A 23,065-nucleotide genomic window follows, 5' to 3' on the forward strand; every position below is an offset into this window, starting at 1 on the left:
TCGTTAGACCGAGTGTTACCTGCTACGTGAACTTGAAAAGCAAGGTTGCTTATTATGATGTTCATGTATGCAGCTACACAGTTGCTAAGAGGAGACAAAACTGTTCTCTTGAAGCTGTCAAGCAAAGTCATTGTAGTACATTTGTAATATGTTTAAAAATCGCATGCCCCCTGTGGGGATCGAACCCACGACCTTTGAATTAGAAGTCCAACGCGCTTTCCACTGCGCCAAGAGGGATCGCCTTTAGCTGATGAAGATCCGAGCAGAAATGACAATCGCAGAGTAGTATCTCAGTGGTGTTATTAATTACGTTAATAAATTAAGAATATATAAATGAACAAAATTCAGGATCAGAATTCAGGACAGGTGTCTGTGCGAAATCGGTACGAGTCACTCCAGGTAGAATAACAGAGGGAAGATGAGGGACAGGGAACTGTTGCTGAGATGTGTGGAATTAGGAGGAAGGGAAAAGGTAGGAAAGGAAAATGTAGTTTAGAGGATAGGAAAAGACAGGTGGAACAGGGTCATGGGAAGGTGAAAAGGGAGGAGGAAGTAGCTTCTACAGCTATCAGGAAAGATAGGGCTGACCAGGAGGGGAGGGGGTCAAATGAGGAGGGTAGGGTTGACGCTCTGGTCATGGGGGATTCCATCGTTAGACACGTGGGAAAGTGTGTGGAGGAAAGGGTACCAGGGTAGAGTGTTATCCAGGAATTAGGTTGAGGCAGATGTTGAGGAAAGTAGAAGAGAGGGAGGAGGGGAAGGAGAAGGTGGTAGTGTTTCACGTTGGTACCAACAACGTAAGGCAAGCTGATATAAGTACCAACATATTTGGAGATGTGTGGAATCTGGTAAATGCAGTACGGGTGAAGTTTAAGAAAGCGGAGATTGTTATTAGTGGAATACTGTGTAGAAGGGATACTGACTGGAGGGTGATTGGGGATTTAAATGAGACTATGGAGTGGGTATGTGGGAAACTGGGAGTGAAATTTCTAGATCCTAATGGGTGGGTAGGAGATAGGGATCTGCGCTCAGATGGCCTTCATTTAAACCGCAGTGGTACGTATAAGTTAGGAAATTTGTTTGGAAGGGTAATAGGGAGGTACATTCAGGGAAACGGGATGGCCTAGGGAGCGGTGATAAGGGAAGAGGGAACTGGAAATCAAGTAGGGATGACATAAAATTGTTAGTGTTGAACTGTAGAAGTATTGTAAGGAAAGGAATAGAATTAAGTAATTTAATAGATATATATTTACCAGATATTGTAATAGGAGTTGAATCATGGCTAAGAAATGATATAATGGATGCAGAAATTTTCTCACGGCACTGGAGTGTGTATCGTAGAGATAGGATTGGAAGGGTGGGAGGGGGAGTGTTCATTCTGGTGAAAGAAGAATTTGTAAGCTACGAAAAAGTTAAAGATGAGACACATGAAATTCTAGGTGTAAGGCTCATTTCTAAAGATAATAGGCGACTTGATATATTTGGAGTGTACAGATCGGGAAAGGGTAGCATTGAGGCGGATTCGGAATTATTTGATAGGATAGTCAGCTATGTGGGAAACGACATGGAAAGAAATGTGATTGTAGCGGGAGATCCGAATTTGCCAGATGTCAATTGGGAAGGAAATGCGAACGACAGGAAGCATGACCAACAAATGGCAAATAAGTTAATATGGGAAGGACAGCTGATTCAGAAAGTGATGGAACCAACCAGAGGGAAAAATATCCTGGATGTCGTGCTGATAAAACGAGATGAGCTCTATAGGGAAACTGTAGTAATAGATGGTATTAGTGATCATGAAGCTGTTTTTGTGGTAGTTAAAAATAAATGTGATAGAAAGGAAGGTCTTAAAAGTAGGACTGTTAGGCAGTACCATATGGCTGATAAAGCAGGCATGAGGCAGTTTCTAAAAAGGAACTATGATCGGTGGAAAACGGTAAATAAAAATGTAAACAGACTCTGGGATGGGTTTAAAGAAATTGTTGAGGAATGCGAAAACAGGTTTGTACCATTAAGGGTGGTAAGGAATGGTAAAGACCCACCTTATTATAATAGAGAAATAAAGAGACTAAGAAGGAGGTGCAGACTGGAAAGAAATAGAGTTAGAAATGGCTGTGGAAAAAAGGAGAAATTGAAGGAACTTACTTTGAAATAGAATCTAGCAAAGAAGGCAGCTAAGTATAACATGATGGCAGTCATACGAATTTTAGTGAAAAATGGAAGGGTATGTGTAGGTATTTTAAGGCAGAAACAGGTTCCAAGATGGTCATTCCAGGAATAATTAATGAACAAGGGGAGTGTGTATGTGAGGATCTTCAAAAGGCAGAAGTATTCAGTCAGCAGTATGTAAAGATTGTTGGTTACAAGGATAATGTCAAGATAGAGGAGGAGACTAAGGCCAAAGAAGTAATAAAATTTACATATGATAACAATGACATTTACAATAAGATACAAAAGTTGAAAACTAGAAAAGCGGCTGGAATTGATGAGATTTCTGGGGATATACCAAAGACAATGGGTTGGGATATAGTACCATATCTGAAGTACTTATTTGATTATTGTTTGGCCGAAGGAGCTATACCAGATGAATGGAGAGTTGCTATAGTAGCCCCTGTGTATAAAGGAAAGGGTGATAGACATAAAGCTGAAAATTACAGGCCAGTAAGTTTGACATGCATTGTATGTAAGCTTTGGGAAGGCATTCTTTCTGATTATATTAGACATGTTTGTGAAATTAATAACTGGTTCGATAGAAGGCAATTCATTTTTAGAAAAGGTTATTCCACTGAAACTCAACTTGTAGGATTCCAGCAAGATATAGCAGATATCTTGGATTCTGGAGGTTAAATGGACTGTACCGCGATTGACCTGTCTAAAGCATTTGATAGGGTGGATCATGGGAGACTACTGGCAAAAATCAGTGCAATTGGACTAGACAAAAGAGTGACTGAATGGGTTGCTATATTTCTAGAAAATAGATCTCAGAGAATTAGAGTAGGTGAAGCTTTATCTGACCCTGTAATAATTAAGAGGGGAATTCCTCAAGGCAGTATTATCGGACCTTTATGTTTTCTTATATATATAAATGATATGAGTAAAGGAGTGGAATCGGAGGTAAGGCTTTTTGCGGATGATGTTATTCTCTATAGAGTGATAAATAAGTTACAAGATTGTGAGCAACTGCAACGTGACCTCGAAAATGTTGTGAGATGGACAGCAGGCAATGGTATGTTGATAAACGGGGTTAAAAGTCAGGTTGTGAGTTTCACAAATACGAAAAGTCCTCTCAGTTTTAATTACTGCGTTGATGGGGTGAAAGTTCCTTTTGGAGATCATTGTAAGTATCTAGGTGTTAATATAAGGAAAGATCTTCATTGGGGTAATCACATAAATGGGATTGTAAATAAAGGGTACAGATCACTGCACATGGTTATGAGGGTGTTTAGGGGTTGTAGTAAGGATGTAAAGGAGAGGGCATATAAGTCTCTGGTAAGACCCCAACTAGAGTATGGTTCCAGTGTATGGGACCCTCACCAGGATTACCTGATTCAAGAACTGGAAAAAATCCAAAGAAAAGCAGCTCGATTTGTTCTGGGTGATTTCCGACAAAAGAGTAGCGTTACAAAAATGTTGCAATGTTTGGGTTGGGAAGAATTGAGAGAAAGAAGAAGAGCTGCTCGACTAAGTGGTATGTTCCGAGCTGTCAGCGGAGAGATGGCGTGGAATGACATTAGTAGACGTATAAGTTTGAATGGCGTTTATAAAAGTAGGAAAGATCACAATATGAAGATAAAGTTGGAATTCAAGAGGACAAACTGGGGCAAATATTCATTTATAGGAAGGGGAGTTAGGGATTGGAATAACTTACCAAGGGAGATGTTCAATAAATTTCCAATTTCTTTGAAATCATTTAGGAAAAGCCTAGGAAAGCAACAGATAGGGAATCTGCCACCTGGGCGACTGCCCTAAATGCAGATCGGTATTGATTGATTGATTGATTGATTGATTGATTGATTGATTGATTGATTGATTGATTGATTGATTGATTGATTGATTGATTGATTGATTGATTGATTGATTGATTGATTGATTGATTGAATATATCAAAGTATTCCGTGCAGGCAAATTTTTCCCCAATTTTAAGAAATAACGGACAATAAGAGCCTTCCGCCTCCAGTGCTAGGGGTGAAACACGCTACCACAGTGGTGTCAAACTGTGGTAAGCGTACCACCAAGGGTACGCGGGGTTGTGTCAAGGGTCCGCGGTTTTATCGCAGCTTCTACAGGTATTCAGTAGCAGTTAAAACAATCTTGTTTTGATTTAGTGTCTTTGTCTAATATTACACAGAGTCCCCTTTTCGAGGTATGCTTTCTAATAATATGTCAGTTTTTAGCTCACATTGACATGGAATGTAAAAATGCTTACGTACGCTGCACTGCACTCGTTTCAGTATTTTGTTTCGAAATCCACTTATTCCTCCAATTATTCAGTCGCAGTGTATATGATGTTCATGTTACCCCTTATTATCGACAACTTTCCCTTCTAAAATTTGAACAATATAGAAACCTCCACGTGGCAGTATTAATCTTTTGAGTATTAAAAGAGAATATCCCATACTACTTATCTTCACAACTCAATTTCCTATCCTCTTTCCACCAGCATAACACACGCTCCGGCAGCACACTTGCTATCCCTCTCAGCAGGTCAGCAGCATTTAGCCGTTCCTTTGTTGCAAATGAAGCTAGAATATGGAATTCTCTCCCCCACAACATTAGAGCCATAAAATCCTTAAATTCCTTCAAGTTGTCTTGTCGTGAGTATCTCCTCGATGTGTGCCGCCAGGCTGAAAGAATCTGGTAGAGTGAATGTGTGTATGAATGTACGTTTACTGTGCTTATGGTATTTTGTGTCATTCAACTTTTAATTTGTAACGATAGTTTTAAGACATGACTAAGGATATTTATAGAGTTTATATTATTTTGTTTCATAGTTTGTAATGGTAGTTTTAAGATAAGATTATGAATATTGCTCTCAGATGTACAATGTTAATGAAGCGTGGTTAATTGTAATAGAGAACCATGAGTCCAAACTTCGCCACTACAAATAAAGGCAAATATAATATTATAATAATATACAATAGTCATTGTTGCATAATTAATAATACTCGTATATGTTATTGTTGTTACTGGGGAACAGGATGGTGTAAGTGGTGGTGATTATTGTTTTAAGAGGAAGTACAACTGGGCAACCATCCTCTATATTATACTAATCGGAGGGAAAATATGGAAGGGGTCCGATACTTCGAAAAATGAAGATATCGGCCAAAGGAAGGCAAGGGCCACGAAGGGCGTGAAAATGAAAGATTCCCTAAAACTCGCAAACCTAATAGCGTCGGGGTCGGAAAAGAACAAGAGTTGACCAAGAGAGGTCGGATAGAACAGATGAAAGTGAGGAGTCTGGCACAAGTAAGTGGAAGCATAGTCAGGACTCAACTGAGGGCCCCGTGGTCACCAACCCATGCTCCTAAGTTCAGAGCCCCTGGGGCCCCTTTTAGTCGCCTCTTACGACAGCCAGGAGATACCGTGGGTGTTATTCTACCGCCCCCACCCACAGGGAGTCCGGATGGTGTAACGGCTTAGCTGTTTGCCTGTCATCTCGGTGACCGTGGTTTTATTCCTGGTGTTGCTGGGGTGAGATTTACAGTTGAAAATCCCTGAAATCCCCGTAGAGACAGAAAGGGCATGTGACCTTAAATCCCCAGCCACAACTCTTTCACGCCTCAGTGCGTACAGTGATGTGGCTGGCATAATACATCCCCCCACCCGCCAGTATGCGGATATCCATGGAACGATGTCTGCCGCTCTGTTAAGTGAAAAATTAACCAACTTCTTCACCCTCGTACAGACAAATGCCGAGAAACACTTAAGCCGGGGATATTCTACAAAGCAACGCATTGTTACCAACATCGACAACAGAATAACACAGGGACCCAGGCAGTCCCTTTATTCCCAAGTGTTCGTAAGAGACGGCGAAAAGTTCCATACGCTCTTCAAAATTACTTAACAACGCATTAAAGTGGATGGTGCGAATTCTTGGCTTGATGCGCATTAATTTGATAGCCCCCCGGGTTCGATTCCTGGCAACCTAGTTTGGTTAACTTCTCTCGCACGGGGCTGGGTGTCATTGGAAATCTTAATTATTATCATTATTACTACTACTATTATTATTATTATTATTATTATTATTATTATTATTATTATTATTATTATTATTATTATTATTATTATTATTATTATTAAATCCCATTATCCTCCAGCGTTGTTTTATCCCCGGCCTCAGCGAGACATCCTACCTCTACCGCTTCAAGGCAGTGTCCCGGAGAGTGATACGTTTGGTCGGTGATAAAACTGGGCAGGAGGAACAGTACCTCACCTAGACTGCCTTTATGCTGACCAGGCGCCATGCGAGAGATGGAAAGGTTCGAAGGGATAGTCCAGGGAGAGGGAAGGAAAAAGCCGTAGCCTTAAGTTAGGTACCGCTCCAACATGTAACTGTAGGAGAAGTGGGAAACCACGGAAAACCTCTTCGAGGACGGCCAAGGTGGAAAACGAAACTTACCTCTACTCAGTTCACCTCCCGAAGCTGAGTGGACCCCGTCCCACTCCGTGTACCACATTTCAAATTTCGCGGCTGAGCCGGGAATCGAATCCGAGGCTACGGGGGTGTCAGCTAATTACACTAACCACTACACCACGGAGAAGGAAATAGTAAATACATCAATCCACAAAATGTTGGCTTCAGAAAAAGCATGCGGCCGGATTAATGGGTTTAACTCATGCAGATGTTCGGCGACATGTAAGTGGGGAGCGTTCAGCCAAAGGAAAAATATATAAAGATTAAGAGCTTTTTCGTGTTTGCAAGTGGAATGACTCGGTTCGTAAAGCTTCTAGCTTCCTGTACATGTATAACTCTTGTAGATACTTTATATATTACGAGTTACTATAAACTACACTAGACGCCTCGCGGCGGAGCCCCTTTGGCGCAGTGGAAAGCGCGTTGGACTTCTAATTCAAAGGTCGTGGGTTCGATCCCCACAAGGGGTGTGGGCGTTTTTGTAAACAACACGGTCATTACCATGCCACGTGCTGGCAGTCTCGACACAAACGATCCAAGGAAACTCGTAATACTCTACGTACCTTCATATATTCCGATCCTCTTTATCTCATTGCTTCCTTTAAAGAATAGCTGCGGCAGATACGCTTGCCTTGTGGAGAGGCAGAATTTTGTTAACAGGTTGTATCTCAAAAAGAAAAACTTATTAGAAACTGTCAAACCGACCAGAAGGACTTAAGACTAGGTTGCATCCTCGATTGAAGGAACCGATTATTCCTCATGTGTCCTTATGATGAAACTACACTTGATAAAATGAGCGTCAAAATACATTACATCGCAAAGCAGAGGAGTATGTATTGTACCGTCAAACAGGCTCAGAAGAGTTTTCAGTAGTTGCGCAATTAAAGTCCTGGGTATAGAGAGTACCTCACAATTTCCACAGTAATTCCTTTTCTCTTAAGTCTATTGTTTCACCACTGCGGTACAAACTAACTGTTTATTGACTAACTTACGTTGTCCAAACGTCGGCTTCATCTCAAGAGCTTTGGATTTTACACTCGCTGACACTAAATGTGATCGAGTGAAGAATAAGCAAGGCCGAAAGAAAGAAGTAAATTATACGTGATAATACAACGTCATATGCTCAAAAATTCTCTTCACTTATATTCATCACACCACTCTACAAACCACCATAGAAACACGCAAGGAAATTCAAAGTCATCTCGGTACAGGACATGAAATCCCTTGGAGGGGTGGAAGGTAAAGGCTTCCACTACCCGTAACCTCTTCACTTGATGGGATAGAGTGGTTAGCTCTACGCCCGCCCGCCTTTGCCCCCTGGAATAAACCTGGTACTCATTTTTGGTGTAGGCTGAGTGAACCTCAGGGCCATGCGCACGTCCGGAAGTGGAAATCTCGTTTCTTAAATTTCACGACTTCCTGACGGGGATTCGAACCCACGTCCTTCCTGCGAACCGAGCACGCCTTTACTGCCTCGGCCAGGCATCCCCTACAGAAACACACAATAGTGGTAACTTCAGGCGTTTTATTCGGGTAACGTAACCACCCAGACAGCAGCCTAAACTACAACGTCCAGAGAATGTTTTGCGTTACCATTTTACACGGTGTATTACACGGCAACTAGAACATGTTTACAGTAAGGAACGGCGGCCAGTGCTTCAGACATATTGTGACCTCAAACACAGTCCGACTCGTTGGCTGAATGGTCAGTGTACCAGCCTTCTGTTCAGAGTATTACCGAGCTCGATAGCTGCAGTCGCTTAAGTGCGGCCAGTATCCAGTATTCGGGAGACAGTGGGTTCGAACACCACTGTCGGCAGCCCTGAAGATTGTTTTCCGTGTTTTCCCATATTCACACCAGGCAAATGCGGGGCCGTACCTTAATTATGGCCACGGCCGCTTCCTTCCCATTCCTGTCCATTCCCTGTGCCATCGTCGCCATAAGACATATCTGTGTCGGTGCGACGTAAAGCAAGTTACAAAGAAAAAATTATCAGAGGGGCCCGGGTTCGATTCCCCCCCGGGTCGGGGATTTTAACCTTCATTTGTTATTTCCAATGGCCCGGGGGATGGATGCTTCTGCTGTCCCCAACATCCCTGCAAATCACACACCACACATAACACTATCATCCGCCACAATAACACGCAGTTATCTACACATGGCAGATACCGCCCACCCTCATCGGAGAATCTGCCTTACACTCGCTGCATTCGGTTAAAAATAGCCACAGGAAATTAATATTATTACTATTACCTCGAACACTGATGAAGTTCGATGTTTGTCCGGTAGGAGGTATTTGTAGTACCGATCAGTTATAGAAAATCATTTTAAGGTAGGTGGTGTATTGACAGCACGTGCATTCAGACTTATATAAACATGGTACGAGTAACCATTTCTGCTACTCACCTCACTGGAATGGTTACACTGCAGCAAGGTGGACGCGACAAGTGGCTGTCGCCGCTCCTTTCGAGTGAGTCAGAATGATGTCTCCAGAGTTTGAGGAAATTGGAGACAAAAGGTACTCACAGCTGTGTGATCGGAACAGCGCAGCCAGTCGTTAGACCGAGTTTTACCTGCTACGGGAACTTGAAAACCAAGGTTGCTTATTATGATGTACATGTATGCAGCTACACAGTTGCTAAGAGGAGACAAAACTGTTCTCTTGAAGCTGTCAAGCAAGGTCAATGTAGTACATTTGTAATATGTTTAAAAATTGCACACCCCCTGTGGGGATCGAACCCACGACCTTTGAATTAGAAGTCCAACGCGCTTTCCACTGCGCCAAGAGGGCTCGCATTTAGCTGCTGAAGATCCGAGTAGAAATTACAAACGCAGAGTAGTATCTCAGTGGTGTAATTAATTACGTAAATAAATGAAGATGGCCGCCTCTGTGGTGTAGTGGTTAGCGTGATTAGCTGCCACCCCTGGAGGTCCGGGTTCGATTCCCGGCTCTGCCACGAAATTTGAAAAGTGGTACGAGGGCTGGAACGGGGTCCACTCAGCCTCGGGAGGTCAACTGAGTAGAGGTGGGTTCGATTCCCACCTCAGCCATCCTGGAAGTGGTTTTCCGTGGTTTCCCACTTCTCCTCCAGGCAAATGCCGGGATGGTACCTAACTTAAGGCCACGGCCGCTTCCTTCCCTCTTCCTTGCCTATCCCTTCCAATCTTCCCATCCCTCCACAAGGCCCCTGTTCAGCATAGCAGGTGAGGGCGCCTGGGCGAGGTACTGGTCATACTCCCACGTTGTATCCGCCGACCAAGAGTCTGAAGCTCCAGGACACTGCCCTTGAGGCGGTAGAGGTGGGATCCCTCGCTAAGTCCGAGGGAAAAACCGAACCTGGGGGGTAAACAGATGATGATGATAAATAAATGAAGATTATTCGCTCGGAAGTTAGTGATATGATACAAATTATCAAATGAGGCATCTGAATAAACAATATATCAAAGTATTCCGTCCAGGCAACGTTTTCCCCAATTTGAAGAAATAACGGACAATTAGAACGTTCCGCCTCCAGTGCTAGGGTTGAAACACTCTACCACAGTGGTGTCAAACTGTGGTAAGCGTACTACCAGCTTCTACAGGTATTCAGTAGCAGTTAAAACAATCTTGTTTTGATTTAGTGTTTTTGTCTAATATTACACAGAGTCCCCTTTCCGAAATATCATCATCATCATCATCATCATCATCTGTTTACCCTCCAGGGTCGGCTTTTCCCTCGGACACAGCGAGGGATCCCACCTCTACCGCCTCAAGGGCAGTGTCCTGGAGCTTCAGACTCTTGGTCGGGGAAACAACTGGGGAGAATGACCAGTACCTCGCCCAGGCGGCCTCACCTGCTATGCTGAACAGGGGCCTTGTGGAGGGACGGGAAGATTGGAAGGGATAGGCAAGGAAGAGGGAAGGAAGCGGCCGTGGCCTTATGTTAGGTACCATCCCGGCATTCGCCTGGAGGAGAAGTGGAAAACCACTTCCAGGATGGCTGAGGTGGGAATCGAACCCACCTCTACTCAGGTGACCTCCCGAGGCTGAGTGGACCCCGTTCCAGCCCTCATACCATCATCATCATCATGTGTTTACCCTCCAGGTTCGGCTTTTCCCTCGGACTCGGCGAGGGATCCCACCTCTACCGCCTCTAGGGCAGTGTCCTGGAGCTTCAGACTCTTGGTCGGGGGATACAACTGGGGAGAATGACCAGTACCTCGCCCAGGCGGCCTCACCTGCTAAGCTGAACAGGTGCCTTGTGGAGGGATGGGAAGATTGGAAGGGATAGGCAAGGAAGAGGGAAGGAAGCGGCCGTGGCCTTAAGTTAGGTACCAACCCGGCATTCGCCTGGAGGAGAAGTGGGAAACCACGGAAAACCACTTCCAGGATGGCTGAGGTGGGAATCAAACCCACCTCTACTCAGTTGACCTCCCGAGGCTGAGTGGACCCCGTTCCAGCCCTCATACCACTTTTCAAATTTCGTGGCAGAGCCGGGAATCGAACCCGGGCCTCCGGGGGTGGCAGCTAATCACGCTAACCACTACACCACAGAGGCGGACAGCCCTCATACCACTTTTCAAATTTCGTGGCAGAACCGGGAATCGAACCCGGGCCTCTGGGGGTGGCAGCTAATTACGCTAACCACTACACCACAGAGGCGGACTTTCCGAAATATGCCTTCTAATAATGTGTCAGTGTGTACCTCCCATTGACATGGAATGTAAAAATGCTTACGTACTCTGTACTGCACTTGATTCAATATTTTGTTTCGAAATACGCTTATTCCTTCAATTATTCAGTCGCAGTGTATAGAGTACAATAGTCATTGTTGCACTATTAACTATACTCGTATATGTTATTGTTGTTACTGGGGAGCAGGATGGTGTAACGGCTTAACTGTTTGCCTGTCATCTGGGTGACCGTGGTTTTATTCCTGGTGTTGCTGGGGTGAGATTTACAGTGGAAAATCCCTGAAATCCCAGTAGAGTCAGGAAGGGCATGTGACCTTAAATCCCCAGCCACAACTCTTTCACGCCTCAGTGCGTACAGTGATGCGGCTGGCATAATACATCCCCCACCCTCCAGTATGCGGATATCCGTGGAACGATGTCTGCCGCTCTGTTAAGTGAGAAATTAACCAACTTCTTCACCCTCGTTACAGACAAATGCCGAGAAACACTTAAGCCGGGGATATTCTTACTAAACAACGCATTGTTACCAACATCGACAACAGAATAACACAGGGACCCAGACAGTTCCTTTATTCTCAAGTGTTCGTAAGTTGGGGTCTTGCCAGAGACTTATATGCCCTCTCCTTTACATCCTTAATGCAACCACTAAAGTTATCAATCAATCAATCAATCAATCAATCAATCAATCAATCAATCAATCAATCAATACTGATCTGCATTTAGGGCAGTCGCCCAGGTGGCAGATTCCCTATCTGTTGTTTTCCTAGCCTTTTCTTAAATGTTTTCAAATAAACTGAAAATCTATTGAACGTCTCCCTTGGTAAGTTATTCCAATCTCTAACTCCCCTTCCCATAAATGAATATTTGCCCCAATTTGTCCTCTTGAATTCCAACTTTATCTTCATATTGTGATCTTTCCTAGTTTTAAAGACGCCACTGAAACTTATTCGTCTACTAAGGTCATTCCACGCCATCTCTCCGCTGACAGCTCGGAACATACCGCTTAGTCGAGTAGCTCTTCTTCTTTCTCCCAGTTCTTCCCAGCCCAAACTTTGCAACATTTCGTAAGTCTACTCTTTTGTTGGAAACCACCCACAACAAATCGAGCTGCTTTTCTTTGGATTTTTTCCAGTTCATGAATCAGGTAATCCTGGTGAGGGTCCCATACACTGGAACCATACTCTAGTTGGGGTCTTACCAGATACTTATATGCACTCTCCTTTACATCCTTACTGCAACCACTAAACGCCCTCATAACCATGTGCAGTGATCTGTACCCTTTATTTACAATCCCATTTATGTGATTACCCCAATGAAGATATTTCCTTATATTAACACCTAGATACTTACAATGATCCCCAAAAGGAGCTTTCACCCCATCAACGCAGTAATCAAAACTGAGAGGACTTTTCCTATTTGTGAAAATTACAACCTGACTTTTAACCCCGTTTATCAATATACCGTTGCCTGCTGTCCTTCGCACAACATTATCGAGGTCACGTTGCAGTTGCTCACAATCTTGTAACTTATGTATTACTCTATAAAGAATAACATCATCTGCAAAAGACCTTACCTCTGATTCCGCTTCTTCACTCATATCATTTATATATACAGGTTGTTAAGGGTATACGTGCAGATATTAAGCTAGTCAGCAAAGAAAAGTACATCTCACAATATATGCTATGTACTTTTTACCTTGTCCTATTAGTTTGCCCATAACTGAGCCAAATATTTCAGGACCTAATGTGTTTTGAACGGCCGTAGCAGGATGCGCCGGTTCCGTCATTCTGTCCACGCGTAGTGGAAGTACAGTAGCAGAGTATAGGGCTTGTTGAACCTGTTTCTTATCGCAGGCCAACACATGTTGTTGTGCACTTCCCCTAAAGGCTTGGCAAGTAGGAGAGGTTGACTCACGTGCCTGGCTACTTGCTGTACTCGAAAACCGGTCTAGGGTGGTCTGTGTGAAAAGTACACAGAATTCTTACAGTGACGTCGAAGATCCGTACCAGCACATGTGTTGTGTAGTTGTGAGTGATTTATAAAACGTCATTGGCATTACTCAGTGATCTAAGCTGACAAAATTAAAGGAAATAGTTAATAAGTAATGAAAAATGGGCGCAACATTTCTGTGCTGTTATTGCGACAGTCTACGATGAACTTCTGACAATAGACAATGCGAGTTGTCTATGCTTATTCATAAACTTTTCAGATCAATGAAAGGACGGTGGACACTGAAAGAAAAGGCTATAAGTATTCAGTGAAATTGTTATTAATGAGACAAATTTCAAAAACCGTTGTTGCATCCATGCGTGAACATTGCTCGAAGGAAAAAGAGCTACTGTGGAATTGCCGGCGGGCATTTGTAATAGAAGGCTTATTCTTCCTTTTCCTAATATGTTTACCCTCCAGGGTTGGTTTTCGCTGGGACTCAGCAAGGGATCCCACCTCTACCGCCTCAAGGGCAGTGTCCTCGAGCGTGAGACATTGGGTCGGGGATACAACTGGGGAGAATGACCAGTACATCGCCCAAGCGTCCCCACCGTCTAGGATGAACAGGGGCCTTGCGGGGGGCTGGGAAGGGATAGAAAAGGAAGAGGGAAGGAAGCGGCCGTGGCCTTAAGCTAGGTACCATCGCGGCATTTGCCTGGAGAAGTGGAAAACTACGGGAAACCACTTTCAGGATGGCTGAGGTGCGAATCGAACCACCTCTACTCATTTGACCTCCCGAGGCATAATGGGCCCCGTTCCAACTTTCGTACCACTTTTTCAAATTTCGTGTCAGAGCTCGAAATCGAACCCGGGCCTTCGGGGGGTGGCAGCTAATCACACTAACCACTATACCACAGAGGCGGACAGAAGGCTTATTACTGGACAGTAAGTGCCGATAGGTAAAGTGATGACTGTAATGGACCCGCTTAATTAGAACTTCCGTAATCATAATAATATTACTACTACTACTACTACTACTACTACTACTACTACTACTAATGTCTTTACGTTCCACTAACTAATTTTCACGGTTTTCGGAGACGCTGAAATGCCATAATTTTTTACCGCAGTGTTTTTTAATGCACGTAAATCTACAGACACGAGACTGGCTTATTTTAGCACCTTCAAATACCACCGAACTGAGCCGCTATCGAACCTGCCAAGGTGGGATCAGAAGACCAGCGCTCTATCGTCCGAGCTACTCAGTCCGGCATTAGAGGTTGGAATAAGTCGGTCCTGTGGTTAGGGGCGCGCAGCTGTGAGCTTGCATTTTGGTGATAGTGGATTCGAACTCCGCTGTCGGCAGCCGGGAAGATGGTTTTCCGTAATTTCCCATTTTCACATCAGGGAAATACTGGGACTACCTTTATAAGGCCTCGAACGCTTCCTTCCCACTTGTATCCCTTTTCTCTCCCATCGTCGCCGTAAGACCTACTTGTGTCGGTGCGACGTAAAACAATTTGTAAGTACATGTTTCAGTAATTCCGGAGACATGTCCGCAATTATAAGATTAATAATAATTCGGACTTGTTAAAAGTTCACTATTTTCTTTAGTGTTTTCTGACAGATTACCAGCTACGAAGTTTGAGTGGGGCGTTTAACTTTTATTTTCGTAATAGTTAGTAATAATGGACTAACACAGTTTTTATTATAATATTGGTAGGTGGCTTTACGACGAATGCAAGCTGACAGCCGCGCGCTCCTAATCACACGGCCAACTCGCACAGTAATAATAATAATAATAATAATAATAATAATAATAATAATAATAATAATAATAATAATAATAATAATAATAATAATTGTTTACGTGCCAATGGAGACGCGCGGTTTCGGAATTTTGCCCACGGGAATTCTTTAACGTGCCTGTAATTCTACCGATCAGAAGCGGACGTATTTGAGCACCTTCAAATACCAGCGGACTGAGCCAGGATCGAGCCTGCTAAGTTCATGAAACCAGAGCTTGAACTGTCTGAGCCACTCAGCCTGGCAACGTTTATTTTGATACGTTTAATACGCAGTGCAAAAGCAGAATGCTTTAATTTACCATTAAACAAGTTCTTTTCGTTTGGAAGCAGGGAAAGGAGGTACGTTTAATTTATTTATTTTTATAACATGTCCCTTATTGATATGAAGCAAAACGTTCGATGTGCTTTGACAATTCAATTCTGATACTACTCACTTGGAAATCCTATCCCACGCATTCTTTCGTTGACGTAAGAAACTTTATTTACGTACACGTCAACACGGGGTGTTTCTGCATACGGCGAGTTGGTCTCCCAAGAATCCATGGTATTGAAATCAAACTGTGGGAGAATATTTCACGTAAGCAGTTTGACAAATTCACTAGACCCGTCACGGGCCGGGTCGGGCGTCTGCTGTTTCTAGCGACGGGGATGTGGTGGGACGGGTTCCCGCCCCTACATGAAACCGCCGGACTAGAGGTATGAGCTGTCTGTCTGACCTTGACCTGAATAACAGCTGTCAAAGAGGCTTATTATCGTCCGTACTAGTACGCGAGTTACTTCGTAGTAGTAGTAGTATTTGAATAATGCCAGTGTATGAATACCACGAATACCATGATATGCTGCTAGTGTATCGTGTGGCAGAACAGAACACGGGTCGCCCTCCATGAATCTATCGGAAAAGGCTTCCCAACAGACGGGTGCCGAATCCAGCAACGATACTTGCTGTACTGCAGCGTATTCGCGATGCAGGTTGTGTTACATCACGCTTTCAGAAGCGATGGCCTAAACGGCCACGTGCAATTCTAGACGCGGAAGAAGACATCCTGACAATGGAAATGAAATGGCGTATGGATATTAGTGCCGGGAGATCCCAGGACGGGTTCGGCTCGCTAGGTGCATGTCTTTTGGTTCGACCCCGTAGGTGACCTGCGCATCTTGATGATAATCAAATGAGGATGAAGACAACACATACACCCAGCCCCATACCAGGGAAAATAACCATGATGGTTCAAATACCGACCCTGCCGGGAATCGAACCCGGGACCCCTGTAACCAAAGGCCAGCACGCTAACCGTTTTGCCATGGAGCCGGGCATCCTAACAATAGTAAACGATGATCCCGGGCGCCGTACGCGTAGTATAACACGTGCCGTTGGTGTACCAACTTAGACCATACGTAGGACACTGCATGAAGAACGAGTGCATCCTGACCATATTCAACGGGTGCGGTGTCTTTGACAGCTGATTACCATTTTCTTACGAGTTGATGTACGTCGCTACGACATAGATAGATCTTACGGCGACGACGGGACAGGAAAGGGCTAGGATCGTGAAGAAGCAACCGTGGCCTTAATTAAGGAACAGCACCAGCATTTGCCTGGTGTGAACATGGCAAACCACGGAAAACCGTCTTTAGGGCTGCCGACAGAGGAGTTCGAACCCACTATATCCCACTCATGGGCTGTGGAACATCCCCATTCAGTAGGAGAAGGCAATTTCCAGCACCGGTTATGAATTAATACCTGGATGGGTGTAGTAGGAAGTCGGTTACGTGGACTAATCATCTTTTTATTAATGTTACCTTGCTCCTGTAGATACAGTACGTTACTTGAGCTTTCAGAGGACGTGTCGCTTCGACTACGCAGAACCACGTGGATTTTACACGATGGTGCAGACATTTCCTCAACGGTGGACAGGACGATGTGGAACTATCAATTGGCCAGCCAGATCTCCAGACCTTATTCCAATGGACTTTAATGCCTGGGGGAACATGAAACACAAAGTATATCGAACTGAAGTAACCACTTCGGACGACTTCCGTGAACGTATTGTTTAAACAGCAGAGGATATTCTGAACAACCCTGGTGAAATGAAATGAAATGTCGTATGGCTTTTAGTGCCGGGATATCCCAGGACGAGTTCGGCTCGCCAGGTGCAGGTCTTTCCATTTGACTCTCGTAGGCGACCTGCGCGTCGTGATGAGGATGAAATGATGATGAAGACAATACATACACTCAGCCCCCGTGCCATTGGAATTAACCAGTTAAGGTTAAAATCCCCGACCCGGCCGGGAATCGAACCCGGGACCCTCTGAACGGAAGGCCAGTACGCTGACCGTTCAGCCAACGAGTCGGACACAACCCTGGTGTCTTGGCTCGAATGCGTCGCAACTGGATTCGGAGAAGTGAAGCCTGCAGGGAAGCCCAGGGTGATCACTTTGAACAATTGCTACGAGTTTTACTTTGGTATGTCAGATGTTACGCCATTTATGCAACGTAATGGCTTGGGAGTACAGTACAGTATCGTTATAGTATTTTGAGTCTCGATAGGTCGATATTCTCATAAATCCGAGCAGGGAAATTGATGTACCGGTAACAAAAATTATAAATCGAGAGTTTCAGTGCGCGAGTGCGGAAGACGTGCTTGTTAAAGCGCTAGACATTGACCTTGAACGCATTTCGGCAGTTGCTCAATCCTACACTGCATGTGGTTTTGGTTTTTTTGCTACTTGCTTTACGTCGCACCGACACAGATACGTCTTATGGCGACGATGGGACAGGAAAGGGCTAGGAGTGGGAAGGAAGCGGCCGTGCTTTAATTAAGGTACAGCCCCACCATTTGCCTGGTGTGAAAATGGGAAACCACGGAAAACCATTTTCAGGGCTGCCGACAGTGGGGTTCGAACCTACTATCTCCCGAATACTGGATACTGGCCGCACTTAAGTGACTGCAGCTATCGAGCTCGGTTTTTTGGTTCTTTACGTGTGTTCGAGAAATTTATATTTTGTTTCTTATTCACTACGAGTTAAAACAGAAGACACTGTGCGTTTTTAAGGGCCGATGACCTTAAAACAGCAATCATCATCATTAACACGTATAAAAATTCAAAAAATGCTTGTTTTATATTCATCACTACTGAAATATGAAAAAAATTCAATCAAATTAGTTATTTCATTCCCACACTCGTAGAGGGGTGGGTGGGCCGTCAGCTATACGTGTAGCTCTTGGGCCATGGAGTAAGGAAGTATAGTTTTGAGGATGAAATAATTCAAGTTGGACGTATGTCTTGTACATACAATAAATTGAATTGAACATGTTAGTAAATACCTGAACGCGCAGAGAGATAACCGCAGCAACAACACGGACCCCAGAGGAGGCCCGCAGAACACACCACCCAGGACAGAGACCCCCAAACACCCCGTTTATTGAGTACATTTTCATGGTGCGATGTTGACATAGTACAATGTTGACGTACATACCTGGGTAAATAAATAAACAAACAAATAAAAAAATAGAAGTGGTTGGCCTTGAACTTGCTGTGCCGAGTGAGACGAGTTCTTAGTCCAGATATATGAACAAAACAAGCACTGAGGTCATTGACCATGCTACACTTTTAAAAGCTACAGAGCAGATTAAAGGCGATGTATCACAAGGCCAAACTTAAACATATAACAGAACCTAAGATCTAACTCTGTCACATGAGAAACGAAACACACCCGGGCTGGGGAAACAAACACAGATCTTGCAGCACTGTCTTGAAGCACAGGACAGAAACATAGAAGTACACCGGCACAGGACACAAAAGGTGAATTAAAGACGGAAAAAGTATTGTGTCACATGAAGCTAAAGAGATAAATAAACGAAATAAACTAAATAATAAAAATAATAATATAAAAAACAATAATATTAATAACAAAACATCAAATATGAATAACAAGTATACGACTTAAAAGAAGAGTAAAAATAGGAATAAGACGAAAGTATGAACAGGTGAATAATAATAATAATAATAATAATAATAATAATACCGGTAATGTTATTTGTTTTTCGTCCCACTAACTACTCATACTGTTTCTGGAGGCGCTGTAATTTAGTCCCGCAGGAGTTATTTTTACGTGCCAGTAAATCTACCGACACGAGGCTGACGAGCACCTTCGAATGCCACCGGACGGACCCAAGATCGAGCCTGCTAAGTTGGAAACAAGAAACCAGTGCTTTAAACGTCTGAGCAACTCAGACTGGCCACTTTTATTTTGTTTTATTTTACCATTACACATATGCTTTTCGTTTGCAAGCACGAAATAATAATGTAATTTTTTACGTCCCAATAACTACTTTTGCGGGTTTTGGAGACGCCGAGGTGCTGGAATGTTGTACCGCAGGACTTTTTTTAATGCAAGTAAATCTACAGACACGAAACTGGCGTATTTCAGCACCTTCAAATACCCCCGAATTGAGCCTCCATCGAACCTGCCAAGATGGGATCAGAATACCAGCGCTCTATCGTCCGAGGTACTCAGCCCGGCATTAGAGCTTGGAATACGTTGGTCGTGCTGTTAGGGGCACGAAATTGTGAACTTTCAGAGCGGAGATACTGGGTTCGAACTCCACTGTCGACAGCCCTGAAGATGGTTCTCCGTGGTTTCCCATTTTCACATCAGTAAAATGCCGGAGCTGAACCTCGTTTAGGTCACGAACGCTTCCTTCTCACTTCTACCCCTTTTCTGTCCCATCGTCGCCATAAGACATATCTGTGTCGCTGCGACTTAAAGCCAATTTTGAAAATCATCATAATTAGGACATTATACAACTGTCGAGATCCATAGTTATAAACGATGAGAAGTATTTTCTAGGCAGACATTATTGGCGAGTAGTCAATAATAATAATAATAATTAATAATAATAATAATAATAATAATAATAATAATGGTATTTGCGTTACGTTTACGGTTTTCGGAGACGATGAGGTGCCGGAATTTAGTTCCGCAGGGGTTCTATTTACGTGCCACTAAATCTACCGGCACGAGTGTGACGTATTTGAGCACATTCAAAAACTACTGGACTTGGCCAAGTTCGAACCTGCGAGGTTGGAGTCAAAAGACCAGCACCTCAACCTTCTGAGCCACACAGCCCGGCAGGAGGCACGAAATGTAGGTACGTTTAATTTATTTATTTGTATAACATGTCCATTATTCGTTTGAAGTAAAACGTTGGCTGTGCTTGCCTAATTCAATTCAATCCCATGCTTGCTTTCGTTGGCGTAAAGACATGGGTTTTCAGGTCATTTCCATACTCACTAGACCACGGGGCTGACGACCACAGATATCCCAATCCCCTAAATGACGTAACAGCAAATGAACCAGTATTAACGCTGACAATTCGATACAGCTCCAGGGTCCGAAACCGATAACTAGGGTTGTCTGACGGAAAGTAAATACTAACAACAAAACCAGTCTGGCGAGAATGTAACGTAACATGGTGAACACCGGTAGCAGCCTTCAGCTGTTATCGTAGTTCAGTTGCTCGTAAACGTATAACCAGTTTGGCAAGTATATTACGTAACATCTCGTGGCATTGCAAATGTAGCGTTCAGCTGTTACAGTAGTATATCTGCTCTGAAACATAAACAGAAACCAGTTTGGCACGGATGGCGCGTGACTTGCCTGTTATCAACGGAAAGCTATTTATTCGCAGAACGAGGCATACTACCTATTCTAAAAACATCATATCATTTTGCTCTCGGAAATAACTTCCGCGGATTACTAAAAGTTTGATATATAGTGGTTCGTCACATCGTTCTCTATTGCTACAAGAAATATCTGCACGTATACACCTAACATCCTGTATAAGAAAACATAAATGTACAATAATACTGCCATGAAAAATTCTCCTCTCAATTATTACAGGGTCAAATAAAGCTTCACCTACTCTAATTCCCTGCGACCTATTCTGTAGAAATATAGCAACCCATTCAGTCACTCTTTTGTCTAGTCCAATTGCACACATTTTTTCCAGTAGTCTCCCATGATCCACCCTATCAAATGCTTTAGACAGATCAATCGCTATACAGTCCATTTGACCTCCTGAATCTAAGATATCTGCTATATCTTGCTGGAATCCTAAAAGTTGAGCTTCAGTCGAATAGCCTTTCCTAAAACCGAACTGCCTTCTATCGAACCACTTATTAATTTCACAAACATATATATATATAAAGTAAGAGATTTGTCTGTACATTGCTCAGAATTTAAAAAGTATAGTATTTCTGTATCAGTCGTGTACACAGAAACAAGGAAATGCACTTTTTAATTTTCGGTAATGTCTGTCTGTCTGTCTGTCTGTCTGTCTGTCTGTCTGTCTGTCTGTCTGTCTGTCTGTCTGTCTGTCTGTCTGTCTGTCTGTCTGTCTGTCTGTCTGTCTGTCTGTCTGTCTGTCTGTCTGTCTGTCTGTACACGCATCACGAGAAAACGGCTGTTGAGAATTTAATGAAAATCGGTGTATAATAGGAGTTTAAGTCGCTACAATCTAGGCCATAAATAATGTTATTTACGCTGTCTGAAATGGTAGTTTAGGGGAATGCCTAAAATTTAATTCTCAAATATTTATGTTATTTAGTGGTCGTATCTTAATGAAAATCGGTATGCAAAGTCGGAGAATAAGTCGCTATAATCTAGGTCATAAATAATTTTATTCACGCTGAGTGAAATGGTAGTTCAGGGAAAGACCTAAAATTTTATTCTCAAATATTTGTTATTAATAGTCGTATCTCAACGAAAATCGGTAGGTGAAGTCGGGGAATAAGTCTCTACAATCTAGGCCATAAATAATTGTATATATACTGAGAGAAATGACAGTTTAGTGGAAGGCCTAAAGTGGAATTCTCAAACAATTGTTATTTTGGCTAGTTGCTTTACGTCGCACCGACACAGATAGGTCTTATGGCGACGATGGGACAGGAAATGGCTAGGAGTGGGAAGGAAGCGGCCGTGGCCTTAATTAAGGTACAGTCCCAGCATTTGCCTGGTGTGAAAATGGGAAACCACGGAAAACCATTTTCAGGGCTGCCGACAGTGGGGTTCGAACCTACTATCTCCCGAATACTGGATACTGGCCGCACTTAAGCGACTGCAGCTATCGAGCTCGGTACAATTGTTATTAGTGGTCCTATCTTAATGAAAATCGGTATGCAAAGTCGGGGAGTAAGGCGCTATAATCTAGGCTATTAATAACTTTGTTAATGCTGAATGAAATGGTAGTTTAGGGAAAGGCCAAAAATGTAATTCTCAAATATTTGTTTTTAGTGGTCGCATCGATAAATACTACATAACTAAAGTTAGATAGTATTAAATTTCCTGTCATTTATGTCTTATACATTGTCACCGTATAGGCTATGATCGCAGAGATATTCATGAATTTGGATTTTTGTTACTAATTGTATCAGCGCCGAGTCACAAGAAGATTGGTAAACAGTATTTAGTGAAAATGAGGTATGTAAAGTCGGAGAATAATAAACTAAAATCTACGCTATAAATATTTCTTAAGACGCCCTAATATCACAGATTAGAAAGAAAACTATATGTGAAGGTCTACAATATAGAAAGCTCGTAAAATTGATCAACAATAACATTATATTGACCGTTGTCGTTGTGATGTGCTTTGTGTCTCCTGTTGCCACTCATCTCGGATAGATAGGATTACTGCTGCGTACCGTTTTTTTACGTTTGCTTTACGTCGCACCGACATAGATAGGTCTTACGACGACGATGGGATAGGAAAGGGCTAAGAGTGTGAAGGAAGCGGCCTTGGCCTTAATTAAGGTACAGCCCCAGCATTTGCCTGGTGAGAAAATGGTAAACCACGGAGTACCATCTTCAAGGCTGCCGACAGTGGGGTACGAATCCACTATCTCACGGATGCAAGCTCACAGCTGTGTGCCCCTAACCACACGGCCAAATCGCCTGGTCGTACCGAGTGTAACAGTCTGCCTGAATATTGGCAGGAAGTAGCTGGAGAGCTAGATAAC

At 43.3% G+C, this 23,065-nt stretch overlaps 3 non-coding genes across 3 annotated transcripts; 1 reads left to right on the forward strand and 2 right to left on the reverse strand.

Moving 5' to 3' along the window:
- Positions 1 to 164: 164 nt before the first annotated feature.
- TRNAR-UCU (transfer RNA arginine (anticodon UCU)) lies at positions 165 to 237 on the reverse strand. The gene has a single exon. It is a non-coding gene; the product is annotated as a tRNA-Arg (tRNA).
- Positions 238 to 7,031: 6,794 nt separating this feature from the next.
- On the forward strand, positions 7,032 to 7,104 carry TRNAR-UCU (transfer RNA arginine (anticodon UCU)). The gene has a single exon. It is a non-coding gene; the product is annotated as a tRNA-Arg (tRNA).
- Positions 7,105 to 9,353: 2,249 nt separating this feature from the next.
- Positions 9,354 to 9,426, reverse strand: TRNAR-UCU (transfer RNA arginine (anticodon UCU)). The gene has a single exon. It is a non-coding gene; the product is annotated as a tRNA-Arg (tRNA).
- Positions 9,427 to 23,065: the final 13,639 nt, after the last annotated feature.

The sequence above is a fragment of the Anabrus simplex genome, chromosome 1 (assembly GCF_040414725.1).
Source record: "Anabrus simplex isolate iqAnaSimp1 chromosome 1, ASM4041472v1, whole genome shotgun sequence".
Lineage (NCBI taxonomy): Eukaryota > Metazoa > Arthropoda > Insecta > Orthoptera > Tettigoniidae > Anabrus > Anabrus simplex.